This window comes from Haliaeetus albicilla, chromosome 16 (genome assembly GCF_947461875.1).
Source record: "Haliaeetus albicilla chromosome 16, bHalAlb1.1, whole genome shotgun sequence".
Classification (NCBI taxonomy): Eukaryota; Metazoa; Chordata; class Aves; order Accipitriformes; family Accipitridae; genus Haliaeetus; species Haliaeetus albicilla.
The window spans coordinates 24,629,414-24,643,500 of NC_091498.1; the positions used below are offsets into that span (position 1 = coordinate 24,629,414).

Consider the following 14,087-nt stretch of genomic DNA (forward strand, 5'->3'; position numbering starts at 1 on the left):
ACCAGCACAGATGTGCTTACAGCACAGAAGTGAAGGTGTGAAGCTACCTCAACTGTTTTAATAGGTAAGTCATCTAATACATAATAAGAGAACAATTTCACGGCTGTTCAATAGACTGGTGGGGTCTGGGGAAGACAGTTCACAATAATGCGTAAAGCAGGCCTTTGTCGTGGTGTCAGCAGGAAGTTTTTATATTTGAAGAACTTACTATTGTCTAAAACATTTTGAAAAGAGTTCACCAGCTAATCAGCAAACATAATTATGCCAGATGACAAAGCGTTTTGCATGTATGGGTTTCTCCACTGGCAGGGCTCAAAACAACATGTAGCCTCATAACTTTTTAAATTCCAGTCAGATCCCGCACGCTCTCCCCACCGGCCTCCAGCTGACTCATCCTTTTCAGAATATTTCTTTTCATTACTGTGTTTGTAGGCTGCTCATCCCAGAGCCGGAGCCAGATCAAGCTGGTACTAGCCAGTGCAGTGAACCAGCGTTTCTCCATGGTGGTCTCATCAGTTTCTGCTGAATTTCAGCTTTCACTGAAAAGGAAAGGGAAAAAAAAAAATCAGGCTCTCTAGGAACGAGGAGCAAGCTTTGTGACTGTGGCCCCATGGAGGGCTGCTTCACCAACGTGGTAGGGAAAGAGAAACAAGGGGGAAGTGTGATTGAAGCACAGAGGGGACCTGCGGCAGGTCCCGACGGCAGTGATGGCAGCGTCACCTGTGGGAGCTGCCGGTGTCTCCCCATTCCCACCAGTATGACTGGGGCACGTGGCATGGGGACACTGGAGGGGAGACGACCCACACACATTTACAAATCAGGCTGCTGCGAGGGCGAAGCAACCTGGTGCAAATGCCACACCGGTGTCCCTGCCCTGGAGTCCCCCAACAGGAGGAGCCCCTCGGGCCCATCGGTGCCCGTCTCCGTGAGGCTGCTGCCCCCACGCCTGCCCTGCCTGGCACAGCCACTCCGTGCCGAGTGACCCTTTCTCCACGTGAGAACCAAAGGGAAAACGATGCTCGTCAGCCAGAAAAGCACCATGTAAGTAGAAGTGGAAGATTTCTAATTCCTAAAGAACTACCAGTGAGCATTTTCAAAGTGGTGTTAAAGAACACTTTGAAGTACAGCTCGTGAGTTAAAAAATGCGTTTGGGGGATAAATCCATATCTCGTTCCAAAGATACAAACCAAGCTTCATTTTACTAAATATAGACATGTAAGGCAGGGCAAAATTCATCAAAACTCTCAATCATATCTCCCAAAGAGATGTGTTGTGACAGGAGACCAGCAACCCCATGAAAATAAGGGATCGGTATTTCAGTACTTACACGCACGAGTTACCTCCATAGTGTAAGCAAAGCCACTGGATCAAACGCTTGCAGGATTACACCCCTCACATTGGCAGCTTACACCAGGTCACTTGGCAGGATCTTTCCCACCGGCTAGTGGCTCACCCTCCGGCCAGGCTCCCGGCACCTCCTCCGTGCTGATGGTGAGTCTCCACAGCTTAGCTTTTCCGCCCTCAGAGATCAAGTAGAAAAGTGACATTAAAAAAAAAGCTTTATTGATTCGGTTATAGGAAATGATCCCCTTTGCAGCATGGTTTACACTAAGCCTCCAAATCTGACATCTCTTTGAAAGCCCTCTTAATATATCCAATTATAGATTTTCAGCAACTTTGTGGAATGTCGGCTTTCCTGGCGACTGACCCCGGAAAACACCATTGAAATCAGGAGGGATTTTACTATTGAGCTCAGTGGGGGAGGATCAGGTCCTACATAATTTTATTGTCAGCAATGATGACCTCTCTTCACAAATGAAGAATACCCATCCTGAACCATGGCCTTCGGAACGCAAACCATTTATTTTTATAGCTGGATCCTTCCCCAAGTGGGATATTTTGTGCATGGTTAACTTATCCCAGGGCTTTAAATGCTTGCCAAGTGGCTTTAATAGCAGGATGTTGTTTAAAAAGATTGGGAAGGATTGTGGGCAGTAATAGAGATAATTGCCAAGGAGAGATAAATGAATCTTCAATCTCAAACCAACTTGGCTTTATCATTGGGTCAGGAGGGAAGATCCAGAAAAATCCCCTGTCTAAGACTAAATGTGTAATGATAGTTTGGGATTTAGGGAAGTTGGCAGCTGTTGAGATTTTTCGATAAAAACATCTTTTGAGGCTTAATACAGGTTTGCAATTCCATATAAAGGCATGAAAGCCCCTTTTCACTCCAGGGATTTGGCATCACGGAATAAAAAAGCTGGAGGTGAATTTTTGGGAGAGGAGCAGACAGCAAGTGACATCCTGAACTGAGAGTTTTGCAGGCTGCACGGGGGTAGTGAAACTGTGTGTGAAGGGGCTGAGCGCAGAGCCAAGCAGGTAAGGAGTGTTTTGCAGGACACGGGGCACCTGCAAGGAGATGGCCACCCCTTGGCCACCCGTTGGCCACCCCTTGGCCACCCTTCGGCCACCCCTCAGCTGCCCCTTGGCCCCCAAAGTGGCTGGGAGAGGGCAGCGCGTGCCAAACTCAAAACTTTCCTTTCTGCTTTGCAAATAGCAGAGAGCATTTCCAGAACATATTCAAGCATATTTATTTATTTATTCATTCACCAGGGAGGGGAGGAGGTTGAAAGCCAACCATTTTAATGAGAAATTATCTTACCTTATCATGCAGAATAAGGTACTGCATGACACAGCGACTTTTCGGGTCAACCTATTTAAAAATGAGTTGCCAGATAAAGACTGCTGAAAAAGAAAAAATGAGGACTGACTTCAGACAGGTCTCCCCTGCTAGGATTTGGGGGGTTTGAGTGGAGTTGCAGCTTTTCTCCCTCTGTGACATCCTCTTTTTCCTTACGGGGGCAGCAAGACCCTTGCTGCTCTCTGCAGTCTAAGCCACCTGGGGTGACTTCTGCGAACACTCACAGGGCTTTTAAAAAGAGTAGGCAAAGGCATTTTAGAGAGAGATGACTTATTTTTCAGCAAAGGCCTTACCCAACCGGGGGTGGGGGGGACTTCTGGGATGCAGTCAGTGAATGTGGAGCACTCACGGGGCTTTCATGAGAGTGGAAAAGGTATTTTAGTGAATTACAACTTATTTTTCAGCAAAGACCTTTTCCAGCTCAGGGTGGGGCTTTCCCCAGTTATCTTCTTACCAGGCTACTTTTCTCCTTTCTAGACCCTATATTCTCAGCTACAGGAAATAACATGGACGAAACCCAGAAGCACTGTACAGGGGGAGGCCTGACAAAATGATTTCTCTCTTTATGATCTGAAAAGGAAACTGTGACCCATTTTTCCAAAAGCAATATTAAAAAAGACAGAGCAATGTGACATGAGCAATACAAAACGGCCCACCTTTGCATTAAAGAGTCGCTATTTCAAACGTCCCAGCTACGTCTCATGTTTGCAATTGCCCCCAAGAGACTGCCAAAAGCCATGAAGGAGGTGCATGGTTTGGCATGATAAATCCTCCTCCGTACACAGGGTCCAGGAGCAGTGTCGTTCTTGTGAGGTTTACAAAAAAAAAAAAGATCAAAAACAAGCTATAAAATAAAACTGGGGCAAAACCATCCCAAAACATGAAAAAAAAAGTCCCCTGCCAGTGAGCACCGCTCTATGTTACCCAGAAGAAGATCCTTCCCACCGGTGTGTGAATTACAGCCCATTCCCAGCTCAGGGATCTGCATTTTTGGACTGGCTTAGCTCCTCTCTGGGGAAGGGGCACAGCCTCCCCAGCCAGCAGGCCATCCACTAAACTCCCCGCTGCCTCGGGCTCCTGTTCACAGCCCGCTTGCCTTTAATATTGACATGCTCACACTTGGCGGTATTATTCGGAGCTTTGGGTCTGATGATCATATTTATATGGCTGACACCCAGACCTACTTGCCTATTCCTGCGGATTCCCGTGAAGTGCTGTCATGGCTTATTACCTGTCTATCTGCGCTTCAAGCCTGGGTGACTTTTAATTTTTTGAAGCTTAATGCTGGGAAAACAGAATTGCTTCAGATTGGTTCAGTTCACCTCCGGGATGTGCGGATTTATGATATATAATACTGTATCACACACAGCTTGGGAGCTGGTTTCATTGCCAGGCTCTTAAAAATGGTCTTATTTTATCTGAAATAAACCTTTTCAAAAACGTATCGGCAAAAGGAGAGACGGGAAAATATCTTTATCGGATTTTGGAAACTTCTGCGGCTTTTCTTGCATGTTGCTTGTCAGGCTGAGGAGCCCTTGTTCATGCCTCAGTCTAATCCAGAGTTGTGTATCGTAGCTCAGTGATAATTGGAAACTCTTCTCACTCCAGCATTTTCAGCTGTTGTAAAAGTCTGCAGCTAATGTCATAACAAGAATTAAACTGTCTCATCATATTACACCCGTCTTAGTTGACTTCGCTGGCTATTAAGGTGACAGCGCATTGATTTAAAATTTCTGTTAATTGTTTACCCCTTCTTGCAGAGGCTTTCTTGGGGTTTTTGTAGCGACCTGCAGGCTTTCTGTAGCTTGGATTATCTTTGTGTTCAGCTTGATATGGACTTACAAAAAAATATCCTCTTTGTCTGGATCACACCACGTAATACCCTCAGCCCGTGGATTTCTTTGGCACATATATTCCCTGCATGGGTCGCTTTTAAAAATAAGCTAGTGGAGAGGGCATGGCTGGCTTTGATAGTAGAAGACTTTAAGAGGCTTTTTTTCCCTCTCAGATTTTTATTTGGATTTGTTGCCTTTCAGTTTTTCTAGCTACTAATAGCAAGGGTGTCATTTTAGATAAACAGATGTACTCACTCTGCCTACAAAACCTTTCACTTTATAGGTTTAACAGAAAGTGGCCTGTACCCACCTTGCCCACAAAACAGACCTTACAGCCCACGTCCCTCAGGCTTCCACTTTTGGGGTGAATAAATCGATCCCCTTGTAAGCCCATGGTAACAAACTTCTTACCTAGAGCTGAGAATGAAAATTGCTTTGTGCAATATGCTGTCTTTCTGGCACAAAATGAGCATCACCTCAATGGGAATTTGGCAGTGATTGCAGGACTGGAAAATAGGGGACATTTTCTCTTTTTCCCATGATCTAGCTCTCCAAATCCATAAACAATGTATTTCTCCACAGATATTTAAAAAAAAAAAATCCTTTATTGTCCCCAAGACTGTGAATTTTATTCACTTTCTTCGCTGAGGGCTGAAATATTTCTTACCTTCTGCTCCACTTTATTGTGCTTTATCTCACTGGAGCAATTACTGAATGGGAAACGGGAAGATGTCAACTTGTCTTAATGAAAAAATGTTCTGGTTTAATGGAAAAAAGTAAGTAATCAAGTAAGTAATAAATATGTATTTGTGAGTTTAAAATCCCATTGTTTCTTGTCCCAGATGCCAAGGACTTTGGATCAGACCTCAGGCTTGTTCTTGGAACGTGACCTTATCTAAAGGACTTCTTCCTAAGGAGACCTGCTCTGCCTTCCCCAGGCAAGAAGTGCTAATCCCATAACCAGCCTTTCCCTCGCCCCATCTCCCACTAGTTCTTTTTTCGCATTTTAGTAAAAAAAATGAGCTTGTGCATGAGCTGCAACTGGATTTTAAAATTCTCTAGTGGCCAGTACATTTTACAGAGTTTATAGCTTATAAACATGATTGTAAATTGTAAAACTACTCCTGGTTATTTGAGTTCCCAGCATTTATTCCTGGGGAAAAGCAAAGCCTCCCAACTGTCATTAGAGAGCACTTCATTAGAAAAAAACATTCACTATTTATATTTTGAGCAGAAAAGTGCCACTCACTTGTATGAATAAAGCATGTGCTTTCCCAGGCCGTTGCTGGCTGTTCCCTGCACACCAGTGGCCTCGGCCAGCTCCGGCACCCACGCATGACAGAGCCTCGAAAATGGAGAGGGATTTGCTGTAATAGCTCCAGCAACAAGTACGGCTGCCGGATGGCGCAGAGGGTCGCCTGGGTGCTCTTGCCATTAAAGCAGTGCCAGTAAGGTAGTCTATATTTAACGTGAACTTTTCTGCCTTTGAAAAGCATTGCTTGGTGCACGATAACCGCGCTTTAAAAGCCTTTTGTTTCATCCCTGTTTTGATGAACTCCTTTCCCTTTGATGTTCATCTGGAGTTTAATCGCGATAAAACGCGCACAATGACTAGCTTGTGGAAGAGAAAAAGGTGCTGGGAGAGCACAATACGGTGCATTATCTGCTGTCTCCCCTATGCTGCTCGCTTGGCAGGCGGCAGCAAGCGCTGCAGTGAGAGCAAACCAGGGTGACAGCCTGGGCATCCTGGACTCATGCCGGCTCCCACCACAGCCACAGCTGAAACCGGGCTCACGGCACAGGATGGGGCACAGCCAGGTCCCCAGGACCGGCTCGCTGCTGCCAGCACCTGGCCCACGGTGCCCACCTGCAGCCGTGACATCGCAGGGCTACATTGCAAGGTCAGTCCCAGTTTGGGGCATCCTCCCCAAAGGCCTCCTCTGGCCTCAGGGAGCAATGGCCAGCCTCAGCGTGCAGCGTGACGTGGGCAGGATGCATCCTCATCAACATCCCACAGCAGCATCCTATGTCAGCACATCCCACATCTCCCCTACCTCTATTGCGGGAAGGTGAAAGTTTGAGGAAACCCTCCCTGAAGCACTGGGATGCTGCCGGCACAGGGTGATGCTCCAGCACAAATGCCAGCCTCTTCCCAAGCTGCCGGTGCCCCTGGCTCCGGCAGGTTTTCAGGAGCTGGGTGGTACTTGCTGCTGTTTGGGATCTGGCTCCCAGGGTCAGGCTTTTCTGTGAGCAGCTCAGTTTTCCTTCAGAGATGCATTTCCAGTCCCTCTGACTGGGGGGGAAACCTCAAAAAGTAGGAGACAGAGGGAACCCCTAAATGTGCTATTTTTATAGTCTTTCCATGATTTTAAGAAAGGACACCGACGAGCCCTTTCGGAAGGGGAGATGAGGCACCATGGCCAGCCCAGACAGCACGTCCACAGGCCAGCACTCACCCGAGCACGTTTCTCCCTGCCCAGACCCTCTGCAGGTTTGAATCAGCACCCTCATGGTCTAAGCCTCGTTAAGAATTATCTGTGCGTATTAATTCCCGGTGCCACTCACTTGTCCCCCAGCTGGGGACAGCTCCAGGCAGCTGGGACCGGTGCCGCCTGCCCAAACGCCGCCTTGCAGCGGTGCCCTGCGGTGCCCGGGAGCTCCCGCGGGAAGGGCAGTGCCCGGGCTGCACCCCGTGCCCGTTGGGGACGGCAGACGGAGGTGACCCAGTGACACCTCTGGGATTTAGGTATCGCCCTTGCCCTTTCCCGGCCCTGCCCCTGGGCAGAGGCTGCTCTCAGCTGCGTCACAGCACATGCCATCCTGGTGACGTCTCGAGACACGCCAACACGGGTCACGTTTCGGGATGTGCCTACCCCCGTCACACCCTGTCCCCACAGCGGGCAACGCCATGAGCCTGGGGTGCAAACCCCGCGCCCTCCCAGGCTGGGCACATCCCCAGCGCCGCCTTGCACCCCGGATCCCATTTCAGCTACCATGACCCCAGACCCCTGAGGGGGGGGCATGGTATATATATGGGATATTTTTGTGCGGCACCAATGCAGTAAGTCATTTTTTGTGAAGCTCCTCATAGCATTTGGTAGCCTAAATCAGAAATGAGCCCCAAGTGCCTTTTCCCAGGGATGGCTGAGATGGCTCCTGCTGTTCAAGCGCAGTTCTGAGGTTCAGGACAGGGACTCGCAAGGACACACGTCTGTCCTGCCTGACCCGTCCCACTGTCTGCAGACAACCCTCTGTGCAAAGTAAGGACAGAGTCCTAATGAACCCATATTTAATCTCATTTCTCCTTAGATAGCCTCTGCTACCAACAGCTGTCTCTGAATTGTTTCCTGAGAAGAAAATTAGTAGTTAGACCTTCTGCAGATATGGCTTCTTACCCGAGAACAGGTTTGAGGGTTTTTAAGTATTCATTGAGTTGCAGAGTTTGGGGATCACATGTTTTCCATATTTTTGCTTGGATTTTTAACCTTATCTTATGACATCTGTACTCACTGCTGGTCTGACCTACTTAGTGAAGTCAAAGACACTGGAGATTAAACTGAGCGATCCAGTTCAGTGCATACTTATAATTTCAAGGTCCTGACAGAATTCATTAGTTTCTAATAACTATTTCTTGCTATTCAAAAACTAATTGTAAATTTGCATTCAAAAAAAACTTATTTACAAAAATAAAATTATTTTCTTTGCCTGAGAAGGTAAAATCTGTAAGCCCAAATAACTGAACTGCACCTGAAATGTATATGCAGATTTTTAACAACACTGCTTATTAACCACGCGAATACCTGCCCGTGTAGACAATGATGTGCTACAGTCCTTGTAAAATTTAGCCTAACTGTGGTGAAAAAAATCTTTTTTTCTTTTTTAGGAATGCTTTCCACTGTGTCTCCATTTCAAACCCAGAAAGCAAACAAGTTGTAGCAGACTTTCTCTCGCAAAATGAATTTGTCAAGCTCTGCTGCATTTTGCTGAAATGTAAGAAACTTAAATAAAAGTGATCCTAAAGTTAAGAAGCTCGCTTCAGGGCAGAGACTAGTGGGGATTTCTGTGAGTATATTCACTCTTCCTAAAGTTGGAGGCGTGAGTAGGTTTTCTTGGTGCCAGAGGAAATCATTCATGAGTCTAAGACCTTCCAAGACTGATTCCCTTTCCTATTGCACTATGCAGCTAATATTTTGATAACATTTTGCAGATACAAGTGAAAATAGGAAATCACTTTACAATTTTGAGACAGCATCTGGGCTCTTCCTTTTATTCCATTGCATTTTATATATATGTATGTCAAGCTTTCATAGCAAATTAAAATTGCCAGTGCTAACAGCTTTCAGGAGCATTCATGCAGGGCCTGATCCAGAGCCTCTCCCCATCCCGGTGCAGGGGCACAAAGCTTCTGAAAATCAGGCACAAAGGTTTCAAGTGGGTTCTGGACACTGAACATCTATGAACACCTTCTTCCCTTGATAAAAAAAACGCTTGGAGTGTTACGGCATGTTTTCCTGGTATATGATGCCTTGGTTTGTGCTTGGGAGAGTATGGTCGCACTATTTAACACTGCATTTTTCTGGCCTTTAATCCATATTATGAACCCATCGCCAAAGAGCCTTCCAAAATGATTATGTGACTGTGACCATGGCATTCACATTTGAAAAGCAGTTGCTGTCTGCGTAATATTTTTCTGTATTTTTACCACTTACGTGCAAGCTGGAAGACATTTTTTGCACATCTCATCCTCACTGAAGCAGCCTATATAAACTGCTGTTAATATTCGGCGGGCTTATGCTGCCGTTTGGGAACTCGCACGCCTAGTTTTCAGTGACCCCTTCAGACACAGGCACAGACCTGTTCTGCCATGATACCAGCTCTCTATATACATGAGGATATTTGCGGATATGCTTTGCTGGGCAATAAAATATAATTAAAAATGTGCAAAATTAATGCATGCAATGTTTTATTCCTGGAGGTAAAATCCACTTAGTAAAATGTCAGCATTCTACTGAGTGAGAGAGTTGTGCTCAAAAATGCACTTCTGCAGTTTTCTCAATGAATTTGCTCAGGTGATCCATTTATAGATGGCTGATTAGTGGTTAAAAGCAACATAAATTACCAGTATTAAGGAAGTGCTAGATCCTGGGACAGTCTTTATTACTTTGGAGTGTCTCATATTAGTAAAATAATTTTTTTTCATGCCACGTGAGACAAAAGTCATTTGCAAAACAGCCTATGGAACCTAAGTGAGTCCAATTCATTTCTAAGCATTGTAATGCAAGGGCTGGTTTGCTCTGTTCTTACCATAACCATGCATTCATTAGTTGTGATATACAAAGATTTTTCTTACCCAAAATCAGTTACATCCATGGACGCCACTTTATAATTAAGATACTGATCCCTGAGCCTGCAAAGATTCAGGCAGAGCCTTAACTGAAATCCCTTGCAAAAGCACATGCAAAATATTTTTAGGAGCAGGGTCTGTAGAAGCACCCCTCAGGGACCGTCGCCACACTCCAGCAAACACTGTCTGTCTCGGGGACAAATTACAAAGAAATTGTCTAAAGCCTGGCTGGGCCACCCTTGTGCTGTCGGAGGTGGCTGCAGGTTTCGTCCCACGCTCTCAGGCCGAGATGGGCGGGCAGCACCTCGTGTCCAAACCAAACCTAACTGGATCTGTGGGACCTGTGAAGAAGTGCCAGCCTGGGGTGCGGGCAGGTGGCTGTACGTGGCTTAGAGCTCGCCGAAGGCTCTGCGTTTGGCCCCTTTTGTGCCCTTTTCCCCCAAGGATTCGGGGCTCCAGAAAGTTTTCGGCGTTAAAGAGAGTTTGCCTTACATTTTAGGGGAAGGGCAAATCACACAATTTGGAGCTGGCTTACATAGCTGCCCCCTCCTGCTAAACAGCATATTTCTGTCTGTGTTTGACTGCTTTTTTCTGCTCCATCTCCTTCTGCGCTACATAATCTGTCAATATAGGGTTTCCTTTCATTAGACTTTCCTCTCTCTTAATATCTATTCTTCCTCACTGATAGTTCTTCCCTTTACCACAGCTTTTTTCAGTGGTTTGGTTTGATTCAAACTGAAATGGCTAGAGTGGTATCTAAAAGTAATTAATTTGGTTATACCTATTTACTATAAAGCACATTAGTTGTATCAGCTTCATTCTTTGGATAATATTTTTAGGGAAAATGTAACACTCCCTTAATTCTAGATCCTTTTTTAATCTTGCTTCATGCATAGGCTCCAAGAGATGTACATGTAGCATAGCTGCTTAATTTAGTCCTCCAAATATGCAAAGAATATGACTATGTGCAATAAACATCGCTAAGAGCATGGCTGAAGACAAGGAAAAAAATCAATTCTAAAGCTGCTATAAATTCCTTATTATCTAAGAATTTCAGCACCTACTGATGTGCCTGAGCCTCCATTGCACCCTCATGAATTTAAGAGCCTGGGACACACACATTCATGAATGCAAGCTGCGTGTTTGTGCACAAGCTGTACAGCAGATTTTGAAACAACTATCTGAGGATGTTATGGCTGTTAGTCAAAATCTGACTGAAGTAAAGGGGAGATTTTTGTTTAAATAGGGGGATTCGGAATGTGACTCAGAGAGAAATCACGCAGGATGCTGGGACTTCATGAAAAAACCCTTAGAAAAACACATTGTTGTCTGGAAAATCTGGACATCCAAGTGCAAAATCTGCAAAATTTGCAGTATCTGAGTCATATCTCTTTCCTTTTACCTGCAGATTGTGGATCGAGTAAGTGATGACTGCAGTAGAACACCAAGCAGCAGACAGGGAAAGGGGAGGGCAACGCCTGAACTTCCATCAGCCTCAGAGAGACTAAGCTTTCCTCCACGCAGCTTTAGTCTCTGGTTTTCACATCTAGGTGTAAATCTGGCTTTGGGCTATGATGCACACTTCTGCCAGATGTGGTTAGTATTAATCACATATTATTTAGATCAATATGGATCTCTGTTTGATGCATGTAGCAATTGCTCGCTGCTCTGTATCGTCTAACTCTTTGTATTTAACAATATCCGTTCTAAAAAGCAATTTATACCCAGGCCACAATCCCCTTATTCCCCAAAACCCCACTATTACTGGTAATGTAAAGTCCTACTACTCAAAAAATATAACATAAAATATTACAGTTCTGATTTTTTTTTAATGTCCTACCAATTTCACTATTCATGCCATTTTCTACATCGCAGTATTTAGTATTAACTGGGTATGTGTACCTGAAGAAACGAGTGGTGAAATAGCAGCATCAAATATTTGAAATGTACGTCTCCAGGAAAGGCTCTGTCTCCCTGTCTACACACACACATGCATGTACATGTGTCTCCATCCCAGTGCTCGAATCAGAAATGTATGGTTGTTACTGCAAAAACATATGTAGCACAACAATATCGTAATCAAATGTATGCTCAGACATGTTGCAGGAGGCAGCAGCAATTTACAGCCATATCAAACGCCATGGCTTCAGCTTCCTTAAGAAATATTTCTCACACCAGAAAATGTAATTACTGTTTCACTGTGCCTTCTCGCGTGGTGATCTGAAACGCTTCGGTAAAATGAAGAAACCTATCAATACTGTATCTAATGCAGATCAGACATCTGCAAATACGGATCAGTGTAATCCAGTCATTGATTTTAGGATTCTCGGTGTCCTCCAAGGGCTGTGACAAATCTATACTTTGTCCCTGAGTGATGGGGTTTGCTTTTGGATTTCTGATTTCATTGGGGAAACCACGTAAAAGTTAATGGAAACAGAGAGTGCTCTGCCGCTGCCCAGCTGAGAAGGCTCAGGACCACGTGTGGGTCCTTCAAAACCCCACTGTGGTACACACCACTAATCAACAGCCAGACACTTGCAGACAGACCAACACTGTTTTCTTTTTTAAGACAAGAAAAAAGAGAACAGTTTCAATATCCGCGAATGTTCTGGCTTTGCCCCAAATTTGCCTTGTTTTGAAATCCACTTGTATTCTACAAGCATAGGTACCTTTCCTGATCAGGTTTGGTGAGGTGGTGAAGTGAAGGAAGTATTTGGCTCCCAGTGCCAATCAGTAAACCTTGTTTGTAAGAATGGACATACAGAAAAAATCCTGTCCTGCTGTATCTTTATCTGGAGTTTGCATGCGTAGCGTTATCCCTTTGACATCCTTGCCCCACAGCAGATTGTATACAGATAAACGTGTCCTTGTAACAAAAAGAGAGATTCTCTTTCCGAGAGACCCAGAAAATTGAGGCGCCCTGTCTATAGGTGTGTGAATGCGCACACACACGCGCGCGCACACACACACACCCAGAGTCCTCCAAACGTACACACTTACACAATATTTTATGTAACTGAACTTCAATGCAATGCAAATGTTTACGAGAAATGGTTTGCAACTCGCTGACTAAGGACAACTGACTAACTGGCTAAAGAAAGCAGGGAAAAGTTCCTAACAATGTCTCAAACTTCTCAATTTTAAATTAATCAGAAAAAGTAAAAATCTATGAAGAAATGTTCAGATTTCAGTTAATCTTTAAGATCTAATGCACACATAGATGATGAATTTGGGTATTACACTGAAAAGCCATGTAATAGACATACCCTAGAATTACTAGGAATTCCCACAAATACCCTGGATATTGTCCCCACAGAGTATTTCTGTCTTTCCAAACAACACAGCAGCTTCAAGCTTTCCCCACTTACTCTAAGATTAATATATCAATATACATTCTTTCTTTACCCAAATTGTAATCTATTCCCAAACCTAACTGGAAAGAACACGCTGGCAGAGGTGCAGAATGGGCAGTTTTCCAGTCTCCGTGTAAAGCCTGCAATATCTGACCCACTACGGATGAAGTTGCTACCACTGAGCAAGGTATACCCCAAATACAATGCCTAACACAAACGTCTAACAGGGACTGAACTCCAAAATATTACACCTTAAAAACATGATATGGCTATGTCCAGGAAAGTAATTATAAGTGCTTTTTGGAAGTGTCAAATTTGCTTCTGTTCTGCTTGGAGAGAGTATTTTCTCACCCTTTGTTCGCTATGATGATGTGTTATTGAGACAATCCATCTTTAAAACCGGAGAAAAATTACAAAATTCCATCCATACACATGTTTAAAAACACGGCTTCACAAAGTGCATGACAGCCTTACAGAAGGATTTTCTGGTCACTTAGACTGACCTGCAGAGCTAGGTTTTGCCGCTGTGAATCACGCAGACGTTCCCAACTCATGACCCTCTGCAGACAACATCAGCTCAGAGAAACTCCAAGGAATAGGCTCTTGTGCGCCGAAAAAGGCTGACATTATTGCATCTACTCTACACCTCTGAAACTGCTAGTTTATGCAACATCATTACTGCATGAAATACGATTCACACGTGAATAACGATCATGGCTGTGAGATATGCTGTTAAAGACACAGACTCCTCCATGTACTTCGTTTGCTGTCTGCTTTCAATCCCTACCCAACGTACCGGCCAGACCCCCAGAACCACGTAATTCATATATAAGGCTGTACATTCTCCACACTAA

The 14,087-nt window shown here is 44.7% G+C and overlaps 1 long non-coding RNA gene across 5 annotated transcripts in view; it reads right to left on the reverse strand.

The window, feature by feature from the left end:
• The window catches only part of LOC138689297 (uncharacterized), a 26,557-nt gene continuing 12,470 nt past the window's right edge, over nt 1-14,087 (reverse strand). For 2 of the 5 annotated variants that reach the window (XR_011328183.1, XR_011328181.1), the window contains exons 2-5: nt 5,204-6,842; nt 3,358-3,506; nt 1,328-1,510; nt 1-539 (exon numbers count right to left, since the gene is read on the reverse strand). This is a non-coding gene — a long non-coding RNA (uncharacterized lncRNA). The remainder of the gene's footprint in view (nt 540-1,327; nt 1,511-3,357; nt 3,507-5,203; nt 6,843-14,087) is intronic. The other 3 variants (XR_011328184.1, XR_011328180.1, XR_011328182.1) reach the window with 2 other exon arrangements.